This window comes from Thalassophryne amazonica, chromosome 11 (genome assembly GCF_902500255.1).
Source record: "Thalassophryne amazonica chromosome 11, fThaAma1.1, whole genome shotgun sequence".
NCBI classification, from domain to species: Eukaryota; Metazoa; Chordata; class Actinopteri; order Batrachoidiformes; family Batrachoididae; genus Thalassophryne; species Thalassophryne amazonica.
Genome location: NC_047113.1, coordinates 28880503 through 28893569, shown reverse-complemented (window position 1 = coordinate 28893569; position 13067 = coordinate 28880503). Strand labels below are relative to the sequence as shown.

Below are 13067 nucleotides of genomic sequence, written 5' to 3'. Positions count from 1 at the left end.
TTGTTTTTAATTAATTTTCATTGAAAACACAGTATAAGCTGGGTATAATAGGTTAGGTAAGTTGGAAACTTTATAATTGTCCAGGTCTCCCTTGTAAAAGAGGTCATTGCTCTCAATGGGACTACCTTGTTTAAATAAAGGATGAATTAAATTAAATAAAACATGTCATGAACTGATTAATGAATAAGCTGTGTCAAAGTATAGCACCATTTAAATATCACAAATACACTGCTCTCAACATTAGACCAACTTTATGCTGGTCTATGGTGCAATAGCTTTCTGCTTCCACATGATAACAGTTTGAACCACACCTCATTCTTACAACAATATGCCCACAGGCGACAAATGAGCAAAAGGTTGTTTTTTTCTGTTTAAACCGTATTTGCACTAGCCATGAAAGTAACAACTTTGCTGGTGGGCTGTGCACTGGTTGGCACCGGGTGGAAGGCAGTAGAGGACTGCATTGGGATTGGGTCCCGCTGGACCCAACACAATTCTTGCGGGAGTGGGCAGTCAGAACGTCGCTGTGGCCAGGAGCGGGTGGCTAAAAATAAACACCGTGGGAATAGAAGCAACAAGATGACTCAGTCAACAAAGGATAATAGTGTAAAGTATGCGTGTCCACACACTACTTTCATCTTAAATAATTTAACAGGAACAGCAGACATTATACAGGAGCAAACAGAGACACAGCACAGCGAGTCTGTGTGTCTATGTCTCTGTGTCACAGCACAGCAAATTACTGCTTGCCCTTATATGGGCATGCAGTAACTGAACTGCCATATGAAACTCCCATTAAATTGAAAACAACCAAATAGTAACGCTATTCCTGATCAGTGCTTGAAAAGACATACGGGCCAGGGATTCAACAAAATAAACAATCCCATGAATTTCTTTCTTAATAGTCTAAACGATGTGTTTTCTCCTGCAGGACATGAGAATGCACAAAATCAATGCATCTCTATTATTGTGCGCTCAATGTTTCATGGGTGTGGGGGACTGGGCATGCCCATTGCAGGAGCAGGTGGGACTGTAACACACATGGTGGGACTGGTGAGAATTTCAGCAGGAGCGGGAAGAAGACTATAGTCTCGCACAGGGCTCTAGAAGGCAGGACCCTTGGAGTTAATAAAAGACGAAGAGTTAACACAATGCGTTTCTTTACTGTAGTAGGACATCTTGTTGCATCAAGTTAAAAAAAACAAAAAACAAGAAGCACTTGTCATGACCTGATTAGACTAACTGACCTTTGCAAGAGGTCACCGACTGATCACACCAGGCTGCTCTTTCGATAATTACAATAAGGAAGTCATGAGAAAGACTTAATAATGACAATCAGCCAGCACCACCACTTAGCACATTGTTCTAAATACTCATGCTGATTACTTCACATTTTTGTTATGAAGACTAGCCCAATTTAGCTCGAAATTATGGCTGTTTCAAAACAGCGTGTACTATTTATGACTAGATAGATAGATAGATAGATAAGCGTATTTTGTGCATGTATTCACTGTGTTCCTTTCTGTCGGTGATAATACAAAATAAAGAGCAATAACAGATTTTTGATGTCTGCCATTCTGGATCTGGATTGGCAGATCTGGATCTCCTGCAAAATTGAATGGCGTCTTCCATGTGCTAATGTCTATCTGTGGTGCAAATTTGGTGAGAATCTGTGAAGTAGTTTTGAAGAAATCCCTCAAAGCCTATATAAAGTGAAATCTTGATCCAGAATCCAGATCCAGATCACCTCCAAAATTCAGTAGAGTCTTTCATGCCCTATAATCTATCTGTGGTGCAAATTTGGTGAAAATTTGTGAAGTAGTTTTGACATAATCCTTCAAAGCGTATATAAAGTGCAATCTTGATCCAGAATCCCAATTCAAATCCAGATCACCTCCAAAATTTAATGGAGACTTTCATGGCCTAATATGTACAGTTGTGTTCATAATAATAGTAGTGCTATGTGACTAAAAAGATTAATCCAGGTTTTGAGTATATTTCTTATTGTTACATGGGAAACAAGGTACCAGTAGATTCAGTAGATTCTCACAAATCCAACAAGACCAAGCATTCATGATATGCACACTCTTAAGGCTATTAAATTTGGTTATTAGTAAAAAAAAAAAAAAAAAGTAGAAAAGGGGGTGTTCACAATAATAGTAGCATCTGCTGTTGACGCTACAAACTCAAAACTATTATGTTCAAACTGCTTTTTTAGCAATCCTGTGAATCACTAAACTAGTATTTATTTGTATAACCACAGTTCTTCATGATTTCTTCACATCTGCGAGGCATTAATTGTGTTGGTTTGGAACCAAGATTTTGCTGGTTTACTAGTGTGTTTGGGGTCATTGTCTTGTTGAAACACCCATTTCAAGGGCATGATACCTGGTATGCAATATATAGGCCCAACGCCATAGTAGGAGAAACATGCCCATATCATGATGCTTGCACCACCATGCTTCACTGTCTTCACTGTGAACTGTGGCTTGAATTCAGAGTTTGGGGGTCGTCTCACAAACTGTCTGCGGCCCTTGGACCCAAAAATAACAATTTTACTCTCATCAGTCCACAAAATATTCCTCCATTTCTCTTTAGGCCAGTTGATGTGTTCTTTGGCAAATTGTAACCTCTTCTGCACATGTCTTTTATTTAACAGAGGGACTTTGCGGGGATTCTTGCAAATAAATTAGCTTCACACAGGCGTCTTCTGAACACTACTGTATTTGCGTTAAAATTTTACTCTGTGCAGTAGTTTTGACGTAATCCTGCTAACAGTAATCCTTCAAAGTGTATATAAAGTTGATCCAGAATCTGGATTCGGATCTGGATCAACTCCAAGATTTAATGGGTTCTTCCTTGGCCTATTATCTATCTGTGGTGAACATTTCGTCAAAATCCATCCAGTGGTTTTGAAGTAATCCTGCTAGAAGGCAGACAGACAAACGTACAGACAGACAGACAGACAAATAAACGCAGGTGATTTTATTAAGTCCTTTTGGACGTAATTAGAATAGTCTAACTACATTACCCAGAATGCAGTGTGTGCTATGTCTCAGAGGGCCAATAAACTGCTGCATTAGTTCAGCTCTTGCAGTGAGTGGGAGAGAGACACTGAGCGACAGCAGTCGTGTGATTACTGATCAGTGACACACACACACACACACACACACACACACACACACACACACACACACACACACACACACACACGGCTCATCAATCAGTACTTGAAAAAGTAAAGCTCACTTTGGAACGACAGGGGTCTCGATCTGCTGGAGGATTCAGTGTTGTGTTATCACCGCAAAGACGTGAATGTGTGTTCATGACATGCACACACACACTCACACATGTGCACACCTAAAGCAGCACTGAGGCTGCCTGCCTTGTACGCAGCACAAACCCACCAACTGTTAAATTAAATTCATTGCATTTATAAACAGATTTTCTGAAAAGCCGCTCCCTGACAACACACCTCCCATTGTGTTTAAAGTTTGTGTGTGATTATGCTGTAACAGAGGCACACCTGCATTGTGTATTGATTGCTGGGAAACTGAATATCTTCATGTTTTGCCCAGTCTTCTTCCTTTGTTTAAATTTCTTTTTCACTTTCAGACTTTTGTCATTAATCTCCAGCGATCGCCATGAGACATTTCTGCAGAATGCATCACTGTAAATCACACCTCTCACATATTGTCCATGTGTTTTCTGTCCTCTTTTCCTGTATCACCTTTCTGCACCTTCTTTTGCTACAGACTCCCATCTTCCTTATTACTACTTCCCTTCATCCACCTTCCAACAATGCTGCTTCATCTCCTCATTCATTGTGCAAAACCTGATGTTTGACATGGTTGAGAGATTATGATTAAATATGTACAACCCCTGGCAAAAATTATGGAATCACCGGCCTCGGAGGATGTTCATTCAGTTGTTCAGTAACGGTTACTTTTTTAGACCAAGCAGAGGGAAAAAAATATGGAATCACTCAATTCTGAGGAATAAATTATGGAATCACCCTGTAAATTTATATCCCCAAAACGAACACCTAGATCAAATCAGATCTGCTCGTTAGTCTGCATCTAAAAAGGAGTGATCACACCTTGGAGAGCTGTTGCACCAAGTGGACTGACATGAATCATGGCTCCAACACGAGAGATGTCAATTGAAACAAAGGAGAGGATTATCAAACTCTTAAAAGAGGGTAAATCATCACGCAATGTTGCAAAAGATGTTGGTTGTTCACAGTCGGCTGTGTCTAAACTCTGGACCAAATACAAACAACATGGGAAGGTTGTTAAAGGCAAACATACTGGTAGACCAAGGAAGACATCAAAGCATCAAGACAGAAAACTTAAAGCAATATGTCTCAAAAATTGAAAATGCACAACAAAACAAATGAGGAACGAATGGGAGGAACCTGGAGTCAACGTCTCCGACCGAACTGTAAGAAACCGCCTAAAGGACATGGGATTTACATACAGAAAAGATAAACGAAAGCCATCATTAACACCTAAACAGAAAAAAACAAGGTTACAATGGGCTAAGGAAAAGCAATTGTGGACTGTGGATGACTGGATGAAAGTCATATTCAGTGATGAATCTCGAATCTGCACTGGGCAAGGTGATGATGCTGGAACTTTGTTTGGTGCCGTTCCAATGAGATTCATAAAGATGACTGCCTGAAGACAATATGTAAATTTCCACAGTCATTGATGATATGGGGCTGCATGTCAGGCAAAGGCACTGGGGAGATGGCTGTCATTACATCATCAATAAATGCACAAGTTTACGTTGATATTTTGGACACTTTTCTTATCCCATCAATTGAAAGGATGTTTGGGGATGATGACATCATTTTTCAAGATGATAATGCATCTTGCCATAGAGCAAAAAGCCAGAGGTGGTGCAACAAAATACTAGTGATGTGTTGGAGCGTTCTTTTGTTTTTCATGATTCCATAATTTATTCCTCAGAATTGAGTGATTCCATATTTTTTTCCCTCTGCTTGGTCTAAAAAAGTAACCGTTACTGACTGCCACAATTTTTTTTCCTGATTTCTTATAGTGTTTCTTAAAGCCAGAAAGTTGCCATTTGAAATGACTTTAGTTTTGTGTCATGTCTGTGATCTGCTTTTTTTCTAAAACATTAAACAACTGAATGAACATCCTCCGAGGCCGGTGATTCCATAATTTTTGCCAGGGGTTGTAGACAGACAGAGGACAGAGGGGTATAAAGCACAATCAAAAACAGGGAAAAAATAAAAAATTATCAATAAAACATGGATAAAAAGAAAGGACAAGAGATCACAGATCTTTGCAGCTCGCTGAGCTGATTCACTGCGCTATGTTTTTGACATTCCATGAATATTTCCTATCATTTCAGTGAAAATTCTCACACACCCCAGTTGCTGGGAACAATTCAAACCAAATCTTAATTAGGAGTCTAATGGAAAATAATAATCAAGGTTAAATGAATAAACCTGTTGCTATATGTGTTGTAAAAAATATAGAAAATTATATCACAAAATAATAATAATCATAATCATAATTGTGAATTGCAGTTGGAATCAGACCAGTGTTAATAAATTGAAGAGGAATTTTTTTAAAAAAAGTGCAAGGAAAAGGAATTAACCCCAATTCCTCATAGTACATATAATTCCCCATAACCTTAACATAGTACACCTATCAACCATAACACTGTGACCACTGACAGGTGAATAACATTGATTACCGTATTTTCCGGACTATAAGTCGCACCGGAGTATAAGTCGCACCAGCCACTTTATCCATTATAAAGAAAAATAAACCATAAATAAGTCGCACCGGAGTATAAGTCGCACCAGCCACTTTATCCATTATTAAGAAAAATAAACCATAAATAAGGTCCACTGGACTATAAGTCCCATGGACATGCAGGTATGTTAACATGAAAAGTTCAGATGATAATATTGTGACGGCTACCATTTTCGGATGCATATTTCACCAGTCGCAACCTGTAATCTGCAGAGTATGATTTTGTTTTTGGTGCCATTTTTTCGGGCCTTCTCCGTTGTCTTGTTATGTTATCAGTAACGTTAAAATTTGTATTTTTCTATGGTAGTCAGAAGTCGCAGGAACAGTCACACAAGCCTCGAGTGCCCTCTCGTGAGCTGCATTTTACCTACGGATATGTTTGTATTTTGCGGACCACATTGCGAGCCGAACCATGCAGCGCCTACCTGCGCAGCTCATGACCGCCCAGCGGTGTCGATCCAGCTCCTTCCAAGTGCAGACACTAATCCTCCGCCGTCGCTCAGTGCTCCCATGCAGCTCTCAGCGTCAACTCTGCTCACACTGATATCCAAGGGTTGAAGCTGTCTTGTTAGCCGTCCCAGAATAAACACCATGTTCGTCTGCTTCAAACGCTTTTCACAATCATCGACGCCAGCTCCTTCCAAGTGCACACGCTAATCCTCCACCGTCGCTCACCCGGTGCTCCCACGCAGCTCTCAGCGTCAACTTAAACACTCTGCTCACATTGATATCCAAGGGTTGAAGCTGTTCTGTTTGCCAAGCCGGAATAACAGCAAGCACCGTGTTCGTCAGCTTCACACGCTGTGGGTGAGGTGAGGAATACGCATCCAAAGTTCTGTTCTCTGATTGGTTATCGCGACCAGCGTGAACTATAGGATGGCCGTCATACTACAGTGCCCATGATGCATTGCATTTCCTTTTCCGGTGGCCATTTTAAAACATAGATCGACTCTGTCACGTAAAATTGTTTTGTTACAGTAAATTAATTGAGATCCTACCGGTATATTTTTAATTTATAAGTCGCACCGGAGTATAGGTCGCACCCCCGGCCAAAACATGTAAAAAAGTGCGACTTATAGTCCGGAAAATACGGTAAGTCATCACAATGGCAGCTGTCAGTCATTACAGGCAGCAAGTTTACTGTCCTGGATGCAGAAAACAATTGGGATACATAAAGATTTGAGTGACTTTGACAAGGGCTAAATTATGATCACTGGACAACTGGGCCAGAGCATGTCCAGAACTCCAGCTCTAGTGGGTTATTCCTGGGTGATTATGGTTAGGGTTAGGGGAAGGAGTAGGGTTAGGTTATGGTTAAGTTAGGGTTGGGGCTAGGAGTAGGGTTAGTAAAAGTGAGTTAAAAAAAAAAAGTCACAAAAATTTGAAACATTTCGGGTGCATCATGAAAAACTCCTGGCTGGCATTGGTCGTTTCCACAGCTATTGTTCCACTGCCAACATGTAGAGGTGATGCTGGGAACTGTTAATAGCATGAAAACAAGAAGTCATCAGAGTGATTTGCACATCAGAGACACACTTATGAACAATTAACACACCCACGTTTGCAATTATATGGGTGGACATAAAAGCAAAGTGATGCATAAAATGGCACTAACAGTGGATGTGTTAGTGTTGTTAGAGCACCTTGCAAACGGTGCAATCCGAGGTGAGCGTGTATTCAGGGAATACGAGGATTTACTTGCAAATGATGATAACTGGCTCATAAGCAAATTCTGATTACTAAGGCCACTGCTACTAGAGTTGAGCACAGTACTGCGGCCAGCACAGAGTGCAAAATGGTGAGGAGCCAGGGGTTGTCTGTGCCCACACAGGTACTGACCACGCTGGGGTTCCTGGAAAAAGAAGCATTCCAGCGGGAGCTGGTCGATTGGTCAGGAGTGTGCCAGTAAACGTTGAACTGAGCCATGCCAGCTGTGTTGAATACAATCATCTGAATGTCATCCAGGTACATCAAATTCCAACATTAAAGCACAATTTACAGCGAGAGCTGGTTTTCCTAATTTAATCAGATCTATTGACTGTACACATATTGGTATAAAGGCGCCATCATATGATGAATTTGTTTTTGTTAATAGGAAACAATTTCATTACATCAATGTTCACATCATATGTGATGCGCAAATGCATTGGGTTGATGTGGGAACAGGCTACAGGCTGGCATGGTGGCTGCTTGGTGAGTAAACAATTTATTTGTGTAATTGTTCCGAATGAAAACCAGCGCAGGCACATTTGGTCATGTGCACATTCAAATATGTTCTCTGTTATTATTATGAATGTATTTTCTTTTTCTTTATGGTGAGACTGGAGCAGCAGAGCTTCTTAACCTATTGTCTCCCTGTGTTCAGTATTTGTCAATAAATGCTAAATGCTAAAGTTGTGAATGTTACACACTGTCAGCTGCAGCGAGCCACATTTCTTTTATCCTCCATGTGTGTGCGCTGCTGTGAGCTCACTGTGGCTATATGGCCTTACACACATACACACACACACACACTCCAAACTAACATTTTCCTGTTTCATGTTTCTTTCATTTGACTGGGTACCAAATAAACTATCCCTGCATATGTTCACGTCATTTCCAGTCATCTGTGATTCACAATCAGTATCATTTCTTTCTGCGTTCATGTTGACTGATCTGATGGAGGGGAAATCCTGGCTCCAGGGCCTATTTACATGGATTTACATATTTGCTGAATTCCACGTTGACTGGGATATATAAACAGAATGTGCATGGATACATGTGTATGGACACTTTGATACATCTGAATATTTTTGTGCTTATGCCACTTTCTGGGTTTTGCCATATGCCATGTTTCAGTAGGAAATTCACACAAGTCTTTGTACATAAGGCCCCATGTCTGAATCACATTTTCTTTTACATCATGGATGGCCATGATGTGGATGGCCATGTATATATGTGTGTGTCATTTACCTGAGAAAGACATGGTACAAGGATACAATATGCTTAGAAGGCAAGCTGGAGGCAGTGTGATGCTTTGGGCATTGTTCTGCTGGGAAACCTTGGGTCCTACCATTCATGTACACTACAAGTCAAATGTTTGGACATATTTTCACATTCTGGAAAAGTGTGTCCAAACGTTTGACTGGTACTGTAGATGTTATTTTGACCTGTGCCACCTACCTAAACATTATTGCAGACCAAGTACACCATTCATGCAAATGTTATGAGCTAAAGGCAGTGGCTTCTTGCAGTAGGATAATGTGCCCTGCCACTCTACAAAAATTGTTGAGGAATGGTTTGAGGAACTTTGCTTCCAAATAAGTCTGATCCAAAGAGACCTCACCTCGCACCTTACGGGAATTAAAGGATCTGCTGCTTAAGTCTTGATCACCTTCAGAGGTCTAGTGGAATTCATGCCTTAACGGGTCAGGGTTGTTTTGGGGGGACCTACACAATAATTAGTCATTTACTTTTTCCATTAAAAAAAATGACATTGTGTAGCTAGCCTTGTGAACCATTTGTCTAGTTTTAACAACATACATATGTAGTTGAACATTGACACACTTTTTGCTATTTTTCCTCTACTTCTCCAAAGTGGAGTTGGAACAGTCAGGATGTGCTTGTACTGAAGTGCAGACTTTTAACTTTAATTCAATGTTTTTAACAAAAATATCACAATAACATTTAGGAATTAAGGTCATTTTTATAACCAGTATTTCCACTTTCAGAGCCAATGAGTAATTGGACAAACTACATAGAAGGTTTATTGATCATACAAATCCTCACTTTTACAGCCAGTTTTCTTTGGATTAGTCAGGAGACGGATATTTGAACATTTCCATGTCACTGAAGATTTCTTCGGCTTCATTTACATCAATCATTATGAAATACAAACACTATAGATCTGTATGGAAACTCTGTACAGAGTCGGCAGGTCGCTGAAGGAGTTACAGGCTTCTGTGGCTGTAATTGGAGAACATATTTTGTCTGTTACATACAGCTTCAGGGTGGGGTTGAACAGAGAGAAATTTTCTTTAAAAGAAGACATGAAATTTGCCAGCATGCACTTGGAAGACTCAGAGCTATTCTTACCTCTGCCAAGGAGGTTATGTTTTCGGTTGCGTTTCTTTGTTTGTCTGTCTGTCAGCAGGATAACTCAAAAGGTTTTGAACAGATTTTGATTAAATTTTGTGGAGTGGTTGGAAATGACAAGAGGAACAAGTGATTCAATTGTAGTGGTGATCCGGATCACGATTCAGATCCCGATGCTAATGCGTTAGCATGTCTATGGCATTTTCAATGTTAAAAGTTAGCATTAAGCAGTTGCAGCTGTCATCACATTCGGGTGCGTTTGTTTTCAAATTGTAATATTTCTTAAATTTATTTTTGTTTATATATTAATAATCTAATGATTATTATATACAATTTTAGAGAAAGAGACCCAAAGAAATAGATCACTGTTTATATATTAATAATACAAAGAAATAGATCACTGTTTATATATTAATAATCTAATGATTATTATATACAATTTTAGAGAAAGAGACAAAAAGAAAAAGATCACTGTGCCAAGGAGGGAATCTCTTTAGGGTCAGTGACCCTATGGCCTTGTTTAGAGAAGTGTTTCATAAATGTTAAAATATTCATATATTTGCAGTTTAGTTGAATAATAAATTGATTTTTGTTTCTTATTTGTTTTTGTCTATAAGCACATGCAATATCAGTATCAGTGCTCAGATGACAGTAGCGTCTGGGAAAGGTGCAAGTTGCAATAAACTGTGATGCCAAGCGCTGAGGATACATGCTATCCAGTCACAGCAGATGAAACTTTTTTACTACTGAGCAAACATCATTGTTAGACTTTTTAGGTTCAATGATTCCACGGCGTGTAGATGTTATGGCGTCAGTGACCCCATGGCCTTGGCGGAGGTTTGCACTCTGTGTGCTTCTAGTTGATATTGTTTCTTGCATGAAAATCTTTTTCCTGCTGTAATTCTCCATGAAGTTGTAACTGGTTTAACTGGATAATGTTCCACATGCTGGAGTTGGACTCAGTCTCATCATATCTAAATTCTGGAACTGTTAGTCATCGCACTAGCTGCCAGCGATCACATTAGCATCCAGTCTATTACTTTGCTGCTGAGAAATTGCTCATTCGGGCGGATTGATTTCTGTTCTGGCTCTTTGTTCAAGGTGCTGTTGATGAAGTCATTACTGATGGCTATAACAAAGAACAGTGTCCATCTAGAGGTCCCCTGCCTGAGCACATGGTGTTTGGACCAAAGTCACATGACGTGAATAACTTTGACACTCGTGATGAACTGTGAGTCACGATGGCTGCTGGACTTTTTTATTATAGGGACACTTACTTCCATTATCTGTTTTGCATTTGTTGTATTTTGTTTATTTGATTTTTTTTTATTGTTAGTACAGATAAAAGTAGTTGGTCACCTTTCTGAGTCTGGTCACTTCAAGGTTTCTTCCACCTAAAATGCCTGAGGGAGTTTTTCCTTACCACTGTTGCCTATGTCCTTGCTCAGGGGGTGGGTGAGGTTAAACTTTACGCTCGTGAAACATTTTGGGGTGATTTTTGTTGTGATTTGGCATGATATAAATAAATTGAATTGGACTGATGAAAAAGGCAAATATTGCCCCCTGCCATGAAATAACGGGGACCACTGAAATGGACTCCATCCATGCATCCCTGCACCCATCCACATGTCTGTCCATCACGTTTTGAGGGCTGTAGATTTCCCTCTTACCCTTTGCATACAAGTGCACAACCATGCTATATTGTAGAAAGACACAAATGTGACATCCAGGCATATGACTTTGGCCCAGATTTTCAAGGTCATTCAAGATAATGGCCAACAAAGACACCCATCGCCAAACCCCAGTTTGTCACTTTATCTCTCCAGAATATCACTTGTACAGCTTACATTTGTATTGAACACCTTTAGGAAATCACACATCCTGGCTCCCTTGACCTGACTGCATTTGACTTGGACCTCAAGGTCAATGTCAAACATGACAATTATTGAAAAAAGGCACTCTTCACTGAAATTGCCTCTTTCTGGCATATCATTCTATAGAAACTCATGTTTTTAATGCCCACAATTATCTGTTAACACCTGCAGGCACACATCACATGTACCTATAGGCACAATAGGGGTACGTCAGCCAAGTACTGGCTGAAGAAGCCAATAACAGCCAAAGAAGCCAATAACTCCTTCAGAGTTGTCATGGATGCTTGGTGACTTCCATCTCCGATCAGCTTCCAACATGGCCCCTTTGACAGCTACCTCCTCCAAAGAGATTTCCCATATAGTGTCATACTGCTTGTATTTCTTAATGATTTCTATAAGTGCCCCTTTACACACTGCGAATTTGGTCAAATTGCACGTCAAGTGCCATGAAGCAAGAGTTGAATGCAAAACATGTAAAATTGTAGCTGCCTCTAATGCCTCGTACACCTGTTTCTACAACTATTTGCACACACCAGCAGCTGAAAGACAGTGTGCATTGTGCGAGCCCATCGAAGCCTCTTGCGGCAGGTGTGAGCCAAATTCCAGATGAGACACACGAGCATCTAACACCGCTCGCGTCGCACTTAGAAAATGTGTCGCCATTCACACTATTAACACGACAACAGTAAGCAGACAATCACTGTCGAGCTGAATGTGAAATTAAGTGCCCCACGAGTGTGGCTTTGTAGACAGACACAGTAATACACTCAACAAAAATATAAACACAACACTTTTGGTTTTGCTCCCATTTTGTATGAGATGAACTCAAAGATCTAAAACTTTTTCCACATACACAATATCACCATTTCCCTCAAATATTGTTCACAAACCAGTCTAAATCTGTGATAGTGAGCACTCCTCCTTTGCTGAGATAATCCATCCCACCTCACAGGTGTGCCATATCAAGATGCTGATTAGACACCATGATTAGTGCACAGGTGTGCCTTAGACTGTCCACAATAAAAGGCCACTCTGAAAGGTGCAGTTTTGTTTTATTGGGGGGGGATACCAGTCAGTATCTGGTGTGACCACCATTTGCCTCATGCAGTGCAACACATCTCCTTCGCATAGAGTTGATCAGGTTGTCAATTGTGGCCTGTGGAATGTTGGTCCACTCCTCTTCAATGGCTGTGCGAAGTTGCTGGATATTGGCAGGAACTGGTACATGCTGTCGTATACGCCGGTCCAGAGCATCCCAAACATGCTTATTTATTTATTTATTTATTTTAGTTTTATTTTTTATTTTTTTAAACATCCATGTCCTCAT

The 13067-nt window shown here is 40.2% G+C and overlaps 1 protein-coding gene across 2 annotated transcripts in view; it reads right to left on the bottom strand.

Annotated features, from left to right (window-relative positions):
• LOC117519806 (dedicator of cytokinesis protein 2-like) overlaps positions 1–13067 on the bottom strand; it is a 406014-nt gene that overhangs the window by 128498 nt on the left and 264449 nt on the right. The gene's annotated exons all lie outside the window — the stretch shown is intronic.